Below are 10,440 nucleotides of genomic sequence, written 5' to 3'. Positions count from 1 at the left end.
ATGGCAAGCAAGGAAACCTTATGATTTACTATTTAGGTTGGAACTTTAGATGGGGAACGAGAATCTCAGCAAGAAAAGGAATTTTTTAAAAGGTGAGCCAGTAATAACATTAACTGACTATGTGGCATTACATATAACCCAACAATGAGATGGTACTATAGTTATGTGCTTTACGAGACTGGAGAGTGAGGCTCTCATGTCGGACCCTCGTTTTCTTTCAATGCAAGGTTGTATTGGCACTTCTGTAGAAAATAAAATAAAGGCATACATTGTTGAAAATTCTGTCACTAATTTGCAATAATTCGGTGGTAACATTGGTCATGGCATAGAGGTACTCATAACCAGCTACTTGAAATGGAATAGACCACCAAAAGAGGAAGAAGAACCACCTTAAAATCATGACCTCATGCTCAAGAGGGGAAAAAAATTCAATAGGTCATCGTCGTTGTTTTTGGGTGACTGTCCCCATTTCAAAATCCCATTGATGGTGCAGTTGGCCACCAAATGGGCAACACCACCAATCGTGGAAGCAACATGGGGTGTCATGGTGATAATAACATCAGCCACCATAGCTGCACTATTAGGTGTCACCTCTTGCAAGAGTTGCTACAGGGTACAATCGAAACAAGCTGCACCATATTTAGCCACCATTGCAACACCTTCGTGTCCCAATGTAGCACCAATATAGTGTAAAGTGCCATTGATGCTACAGTTGGTTGCCAATTAGGCCACACTACTGATCATGGAAGCAACATCGAGTGTCATGTGCATAACACTAGGTCGACCACCATAGTTCCACTGTTAGGTGTCTCCTCTTGTAAGAGTTTCCACATAGCCAAGGGTTGCTACATGGTACAATCCAAAAACGTTGTGCCATATTTAGCTGCCATTGCAACACCTTCGTGTCCTAATGTAGCACCAATATAGTGCTCCTTCTTGCTTCATTAGGTAGTTAGCAAAGCCTTAGAAAAGCATGGCCTAGTACTCAACACACAATTCATGATTGGAACACATTGGCCAAGCATCATAGCATGCAACAAAAATGATAACCTATTGCCAAGCCTTCAAAGAGAAACAAAGGAGCTCTTGACCTACATGTGTGTGTGTGTGTGTGTGTGTGTGTGTGTGTGTGTGTGTGTGTGTGTGTGAGAGAGAGAGAGAGAGAGAGAGAGAGAGAGAGAGAGAGTAGTGCGCACATGGTCGTATTTAGTGATAGAAGCATTTGAGATGAATGATTATCTCATTAACACACTTGTGCACACATGGTGATGTTCAACAAGAATTCTTGCCGATGTTCATGACATTAGGGACCCGTAGAGAGATTCTCGCCTTTATGTGGTTGGGCCACACTCAATGCACCATTGTGTGATCGTAGCATAGTGTAGCCACACAAGATCAATAACAACCTCAAATTGTCAATCCAAAGAAGGAAACTGGCTAGTGTGGAGGCATCTTAAAAGAGTGAGAGAGCCCTATAATTTTGGTGATAAAGAAGAGGCCCTATTGGCGGAGTAGAATCTCAGAGAGAGAATCCATGGAAAGTCCAATCTCTTGCACCTTCTCCTCTCTCTCTCTCTCTCTCTCTCTCTCTCACACACACACACACACACACACACACACACACACACACACACACACACACCTAAGTGCTTATACAACTAATAATCTGTATACATAGATAGAGACATTCACTACGAAATGTTAACCTAGTACAAAGGCTGACTCTATACCAGGTCTGGTTTAGGTTTGGAATTTTTTAAAGAAACCCCACAAACCCCACAAAACAACATCCCCCCCCGGAGGAGGACTGGTCCCTCCTACACCACTTTGATAAGATTTTTTGGCCTCTCAAGATTGTGTTTTTTGGCATACATGGGCCTTTACCCTTCATAGGGAGCCTGAAATATGGGACACTACCCGAAATAGGGTAACTGGCATTCATTTCTAAGATACCGTATTAGATGTATTAAATGACTGTAGTACATACCGAGTAAGTAGTTCACGCTTGAGCTCTTACCCTCTCTACCTCACGACCCTGCTGCCAAATGATCTCAATGCACCTGGCACACAGTATGATGGTGTTTTTCCCCCCCTCTTCTCTTCCACTCTATCCCCTATGTAGGGGGCCACGGTGGCTGTCGTTTATAGCCAGACGCTTTGGGACACGAGCAAAAATCAAAATGGAATCCTACACGCAGGCCTTCCTCAACCTACCTCCATTGATGGAATACTATATAAGGTGAGGATGGCCTTGAGCCCCTCACTTAGCCTTGTCTTTTGCGTGGTGTTTGTGTTTATGAGTAAAGAGAGATTTGAGGGCTTTCTTGGTGGCCTGCCTATTGTCTAACTATGGACCTGGTACAAAAAGATGGTGCTTCTTAGGTTTGCATTCTACTAAGAAAAAGTACTTTTTTACTGTTTTTTTCGCACCAGACATTCTGCTTTTTAAATTTCTGCGCAGCATAGTATGAGTGATGTTCTATAAATACTCTTGGCCCTGGTTGCTCACATTATAGGTTGCAAAGTATGATAATCTTTGTATAAAATTAGGTTTCAGATCTCCTTCAAAAGCATGGTTTATGACTCTAATAGTCATTCTCTGTTGAAACTCTTAGTTTGTTGTCTTTGATGATCTGGTTCAGATATTCTCTTATCAATGTGTTGAAACACTTGGTGTTGGTTACTACACCGTGCTCTGATTTAAGAAGGTAATATCTGAGGCGGACATGGATATGGTAAGAATGAATACTGGTTATTATTTGTGGCTTGATTAAAATGATACTGCGCTGCCCGAGTTTCTTAAAAAAAGCGGTGGCAAGATGGTCGAATGGTTGTCTTGCCCTATTATGGGTGGTACACCTGGCAAAAAATGCGCCAGTCAACTGTATTTTTAGAGTTTGTACATATTTTAGGTATCAATTCTCATGGTGACTTACTTTAAGGAATGTATTATGGATGTCACTCTCTCGACACAGATCACTGGTTTTTTATAGGTTTTGTATCACGACTGTATGTTTGTGCTAACCATATCCTATTGTAGGTTTAAACTTGTCCTGGCTGGTATAACAAGTGTTGTAGAAGATTGAGTATTCAATTAGTTCTTGGTAATTTGTTTTGACATGAAATACTGGTCCGAATTTTTAGACCAAACAAAAGGATTTTGAGGATTAAAATCAAATTACTATGCTTGTATGGAGATAGACAATAAAATGAAAACAAATGCTTTAAAGTAAACATTTAACTTACAAAGCATTTTTTAGGTTTTTTAGGGCGATTTTTTTTTGAGACACTTTGATCAGAAGGGGTTGTGGCCTTCTAATCAAAATGATATATATATTATCTATTTAAGGTCTAAAAAATGGGGCTATATAGGAACCTCACATATAATTACTTCATAAATCTAAGAGATTTTGTATTTTTTTCAAAGTTGATATAAAATACACACATCTTATACTTTACTAAAATTGGACTACATATACACTTTGGACGTCTGTTTTAAAGTTAAAAAGTTGTAAGTTGGACATGGATAACAAATGATATAGTCCAATAACACTTATAAAACGCATTCAAAGCTAACGTATCTGTTGTCTTGTTTGAATGGATGCAACTGAGGACTCTATTCTTTCTTGGAATTTTTTTTAGCTTGAAGCAAATGACTGTTCACAATTTCACTTGCTCCTTCTACTTGGGAATTACTTCTTTGATGGGTTATTATTATTGTATACTAGAATGAGACCTCATGCTTATAGCAATGTACATAGGTAATTCTAAGACTGAGTTGTTTTTGTACTAATCATTGTCATTTTTCTAAAGCCAGCTGTCTTTTGAGCGTAAAAGTTCATTTCTGTCTTATTATATAAGTAAAAACAGCTACACACATGTCCTATACATAATTCTTTTCCAACTCTTTGGAAAAACCAGGACGCTGGCTTTGGAAACTAGCTCAAATCTTAGTTCTAAGTTGGATCGACTGCTTATAATTCCTTTTTTTTAGTTGACTGGTGTTAGATGGTCCCTCATAGACTAATATTCTGGATCCTTGCTCATGGCTATTATAGTCTCTGACTTTGCCGGTTTAAGGAGTGCAGGCCCAACCTACATGACTAATTATATATTTTTCTATTAACTTTCAGGATCACAAACATTTTAAATTGATAGCTCGCATGAGAGTAATCTATGACCCAGAGAAGCATACAAGGATTTTAGAACAAATTAGGTTTACCTAAAGGACCATTCTCCAAAAAAAAGCCTTGGCTGTTAGAACTAGACCTTTTCTGGCTCGACGGGCCAAAAGCTGTGTTTCCTATAACCCTAAGTAATCCCTTGCTTACTAATAATTTTTTCTATTGCAAACCCTTGCTCTCTCGCAAGCCCTGTAATTAGCCTCTGAGCCCCTCTTTGTGAAAACCTCTCTTGTCCTAAGATGTATTTGCAGTTTGGATGCTTCTCAATTAATCTATGATTCGACTCTTGCCTCGGATAAAAAGTTATCTAACTTACACATGCTTTCTTTCAATGATTGGGTCAATATTTTGGCTACCCTAGACAAGGATTCCAAAGATGGGGTTACTATGATTTCCCATTACATAGCCCAATTACCTATACTTTCTGTACAATATCAGCAAGAGCTAGCCCTGTTCTCTTCTTCTTGGCCTGACCTATCTAACTTTCTGAAAAAATTATGTGGCCTCAATCTATCTTTTATCAGTATCCTTGCTGCTTTGACTATACCTCAAATTGGTGGAATCTTTTGCAGAGATAGTGCATCACTTGAAGCTGTAAAGGAGTTTCAAAACAATCTTTGCTCCTTTAGTGACTCTAATCTTTTGGAAATAGTACCCAAAGTGTCCAAAGTTTTTCCTTTCCTACTAGTTAGACAAATTGAAATTGAGTCTTTTGGAGTGGACCATCGACTGTGGGTTTTACCTAACAAAGCCTTCCTGGCACCAATTCTTAGTGAAACCTGAGTATATTTGGCCAATCTTCTTGCCTCCACAGTTGAGGATTGTAGACAGGATTCTAAAAGGAGGATAATTCTAGACAAAGGAGAACTCATTAAAGCCCCCTTCAACCTTAATTTTATTCACCATTCCAAATGCTCTTCCAATATAGGCTTGTACATTCGGACAAAAGGGAACATGGAGTTTACTAAAAGTAATCCTGACTTTTACGGAATCAATCTGGAATGTATTTCGGCCATATGTTAAATGTGCATGCAAATTCTTGACCCTAAAGCATCATGCGAATCCATCATTATGTGGTTTGACCATGCTATCTGATTTATCCTCAACCATCTTGACCAGCTCTTCCCCGAGAAGCCAATGGACTTTCATCTATCCCTTATCTATTCTTGGTTAGGGTGCCAAGCCAAACAATTAGTGATTGCTCAAATTGCTTTTAATATGTTTTGTGGGCTTATGCTGGATATCCTTAAAGAATTGAAATCTGATGAACCTGCGATATATTTGACCACTTATGCCAATTACAAAGGTGTTAAGATTATCACTAGTTTACTCAAGCCGTGTATTGAGGATAACGACTCCCCCACACTGGAAAGACCTAACTCTTCAGCCACCCCCAATAATACATTCACATCGTTTTTGACACCTAGTTCTTCCTCTAATTTAAACAGAGGAAAATCACGTACCTTTACTAGGGGAAGAGGAAGAAACACCCCTATCCAGAACCTTCTTGACTTATGATCACTTATGCTATGCAGATTTCTTTTGGCCTAGGTGGAAGGATGCATCTTACTAAGAAGAATTCTAGCAAGCAGTATATTTACAAACATTGTCTTTTCCAAAATGAAGTTCTGGACTGGGTGAACCCAAAGACATTATTTTGTGAGTGTTTTGGCTTACTCTTTGAAAATGATGAAATACTTGATACTGTATTGTTGGTTGGAAGGATCAACAACCTATTAAGAATCTTGTCTACAGTAATGATTTTTCACGACACCACCGTTGTCGGGGAAAAATAAGTGCTGTTATTGAGCCAGGATCAACACCGGGTTGCTTGCTGTGGGAACTGGTGAGAGAAACAACACAAAATAATATTTTGAAGATACAAACCAGACTTTAGAACTCAAAATATTTTTGATGTAAACTTAAAGCTCAATTAGAATTGAACTGCAACCATTAACTTCTCGAACACGAACAAATGTGCAAAGCGGTGCCCTTTGCCGATAGAGCACAAGAACACAGTATCTCGCCTGCCCTTTGTTTGACATGGCACTATCCGCTTCTTTGATTTCCCCTCCAAAAGAACTCTCAATTGTTTCAAGGATTGCTCCTGTGGACTTCATGTGAGAATGAGCTCTTGTGATCTTTTAAAATAACCAAGTTGGCTTTTAATAACCTTGACTCCTCCTCACTGTTGATTCTTCTGTAGACCAACCAACACACTCATCAGAAAGACTCCGCCATGTGCTCGTATGTTGAATCACCATAGGATCACGAGTAAGTCCCTGCACAGAAAGCCATGTAGCTATCTGATCACGCGGCCCTGGAGCTTGCTAGCCCCTCTTGGTCATCGGATGCTCTCCCCGCTCTCTGAACACAGATGGTGCTTTTTTGTCTTGCCTCTGCTCGCAGTGCTCAACCCACGCCGCTCGTCAACTCTTCCTCCTTCTATAGATCGTGCGGCCCTGCAGCTCCCTTCAAGGCTTTGTCCACCCTCGTCTTTCCCTCAGCCCGTTGGCCCTCGCTCCCCCTTCTCTTCAGACGGCCATCAACTTCTAAACGCCCTCGCCAAAAGCTTCTTCCATGACGACCTTTGCAAAGCACACTGCTGCTCGCTTTTTAAACCTGCTTTTTATTCGTTGCTTCTCCCTTATTTAGCTGCTCAATTTTTTATTAATAGCCTTGCTTGCTCAAGTGGCCATTCACACTAAGCTTGGGTTATATTCCATCCAAAGCTTTTGCCTCACAACGTCATTCCCCAATAGCATTTGAAAACAGACACAAGAATCCCTTGCTTTTGCATAATCAATGAATGTGCTACCACAAGAGCACCACGTTTTGTATAAATATTGGTCAAAGCATTTACTACAAGAGGCTATTCATATTAGCGACGTTCACACAGCGACGTTCAAAAAAAATATTTCCGACGTCATTATGAGCGTCGCAAATTTACAAAGAAATTTGCGACGTTCATAGCGATGTCGGCTGAGCTAAAAAAATAACCGAGCGCGCCCAAAAACTCAGATCTCAGATCTGAGTTTTTCGGCGCCCTCAAGCAAAGAGCAAGTAATGCTCTCTCTCTCTCTCTCTTTCTTCTCCACACACACACACACACACACACACGAGGAGAGGAAGGAGAGCCAGGTATGCTCCTTCCCTCTCCTCATTCTCATGTTCCCTTCCCCTCTTTCTCTCTCCCTCTCTCTCTTTCTCTCTTTTTCTTCTCCACACACACACACACACACGAGGAGAGGAAGGAGAGGCAGGTATGCTCCTTTCCTCTCCTCATTCTCATGTTCCCTTCCCCTCTTTCTCTCTCCCTCTCTCTCTCTCGCTCACACACACATACACACACACATAGTGTTTTTGAGAGAGAGAGAGAGAGAGAGAGAGAGAGAGAGAGAGTACAAACAAAAACAAAAACGCACACACACATTGAGAGAGAAAAAGAGAGAGAGAGAGCATGTATAAACAAAAAACGCACGCATTGAGAGAGGAAAAGAGAGAGAGAACATGCATAAACAAAAAACGCACACATTGAGAGAGGAAAAGAGAGAGAAAACATGCATACAATCCAAAAAAAACGCACACACATTGAGAGAGAAACTAATTTAACGTCATAAGAAACTAATTAAAATTAAAAGAACTAAAGATCTAGCCGACGAGGAGTTGAACTCAAGACCTATTATTCAAGAGGGAAATGGCATAATCAATTTATCATACTTGGCATGGGTGATAGAAAGGTTATACCATTTATCTCTTTTTATTGGCACACACATCCACACACGCGCACACACACAAGAAGAAGAGAGTTATAACGTCGTAGGAAACTATCTTAAAAGACGTTAAACATTAGGTTATAAGTAGACTTACATTAAATTAGATTTAGGTTTATTTTTAACTAGATTTACGTTTATTTACGCTAGATTTAAATTTATGTTATATTAGATTAGATTTAGGTCTCCATAGACTGCGATGCCTGCATGAAGCGGGTGAAGAAAGCCCTCAATGGAATATAGGGTATTGCTGCCTTCACTCATGGTGGGCTCCGTCGATCCAAAAGTACTGGTGAAATGTCTTCAGAAGATAGGGAAGAAGGTGGATCTTCAGGGCGGCAAGAGTCACTACATCCCCGACACAATGACCATCTAGACAACCTCTAGTCATTCAACAGCAACTTCAAAGTTAGTAACAAGAGCAAGAACGGTCTAAAGGGCCAATTGCTGTCGTCAGATGTGGATGGAGATGAGGCAGCGTCACCGCCGGAAGTTAACTCTCACATCTTTAGTGATAAGAATGCCAACTCTTGCCGAGTTATGTGAAAAATTATGTGTTAAATCAGTTTTAAGGTTCTTATAATCCTTGTTAGTTTAGTTCTTTGTTTTTAATATAACATAATATATTTACGTTAGATTTAGATTTATGTTATATTAGATTAGACTTAGGTTTATTTAGGTTTACCCACACACACACACACAAGAAGAAGAGAGTTTTAACGTCGTAGGAAACTATCCCAAAAGACGTTAAAGATTAGGTTAGATGTAGACTTACGTTAAATTAGATTTAGGTTTATTTTTAGTTAGATTTACGTTTATTTAGATTTACGCTTATTTACGTTAGATCGAGTCCACGCAAGAATTACTTACGGTTTAGGGTTTAGAGTTAGACGAACAGTGAAAAGATCTACTGTGAAAAGATGTTAAGATGCTGTGAAGTGCTACAGCTAGAGAAGAGGCAAAGGGGTTTTGTCCACTACATGCAGTATCATGTAGACGTGGGTGTGTAGATTTCTTGTACCCACAAATATAGGTATTGACCAATAAAGACGAGATTATAACCCGGTGGTTCTGATCTCCGTGCACCTCTAGACCGAGGTGTGCGGGGATTGGACATGACTAGAGAATGTGAGGTAAAGAGAGAGAGAGAGAGAGAGAGAGAGAGAGAGAGAGAGAGAGAGAGAGAGAGAGAGAGAGATAAGACGAAGAATGCCAATAGAATATTAAATTTGTTATCCAGGTTATAAGTTTTTTATCCTCATTATGAGTAACGACGAGGATGTGGGACCCTCCAACCGAAACACCTATCTCTCAACGAGGGTCTTATGTCCTTGTAATCAATGCAAGCATGCTGTGCGACGGACAAAACATGTTTCTTTGCAGCACGTTCGTGAATTTGGCGAGTTCGATCCATCTATTATAGATCGAGTTGTTGCCAATTATAACTCGTCGGACTCTGACGCTGGCCAACAAGCAGCAATCTTGCAACCCAATAGACGTGTTCGCAGGCGCTTTGGTCAAGCAGCATATGTGAGGCCACAAGATGTAGCCTCTCACAGCTCGGGGGATGATCATGCAGAGCACATTCCCAACGAGGCAATGTTTGAGCCCGAGATTGATGAAATGATCGAGACGATCATGGATTCAGAAAGGCTTATCTATGATGATATGAAAAGTGAAGCCGATACGCCATTGTATAATGGAGCACGTATGTCTAGATTGAAAGCACTCCTGGTTCTTCTCAACATGCAGGCAAAGTTTGGATGGAGTGACACTAGCGTCACAGCGCTTTTCAGGTGATCTATTACAATTAGTTTACTTTAATAAAACTCTAAATGTATAATGATCTGATAGATTTTTACACGACTGTATCATATTTTTATGTTGTGTAGATTGCTGAAAGAGCACATACTACCAGCTGACAATGTGATGCCAGATTCCCGAGATGAAGCAAGAAAGATTTTGCGAAACTTGGGGATGGATTACAATTCTATCCACGCTTGTCCTAATGACTGCATTCTTTTCAGAGGGGAATACATAGACATGGAGAAGTGTCCGAAATGTGATTCCGAAAGATATCGAGTAGATCTCCACGGGACAAAAATTCCACAAAAGGTTTTGCGACATTTCCCTCTGCTTCCTCGCATCAAGCATTTCTTCGAATGTAAGTCCATGGCCGCCCTAGCATCATGGCATGAGGAGAATAAATCTTCGGATGGTGTGCTACGAATTCCTGCAGATTGCGTAGCGTGGAAACATATAGATGGAACATGGTCGGATTTTGCCAGGGAAGCTCGAAATTTGCGCTTAGGCCTGGCTATGGATGGCGTAAATCCATTTGGTCAAAGATCAACATCTTACAGTGTATGGCCCGTTGTCATCGTCAACTACAACATTCCCCCGTGGTTGACTACGAAGAAGGGGCACCTATGGCTAAGCTTGATTGTGCCAGGGCGATATAAAGTGGGGAATATGGATGTGTA

Source organism: Adiantum capillus-veneris, chromosome 8 (genome assembly GCF_014529385.1).
Source record: "Adiantum capillus-veneris isolate H3 chromosome 8, ASM1452938v2, whole genome shotgun sequence".
Taxonomy (NCBI): domain Eukaryota; kingdom Viridiplantae; phylum Streptophyta; class Polypodiopsida; order Polypodiales; family Pteridaceae; genus Adiantum; species Adiantum capillus-veneris.
Note: the sequence above shows the minus strand (reverse complement) of the source record.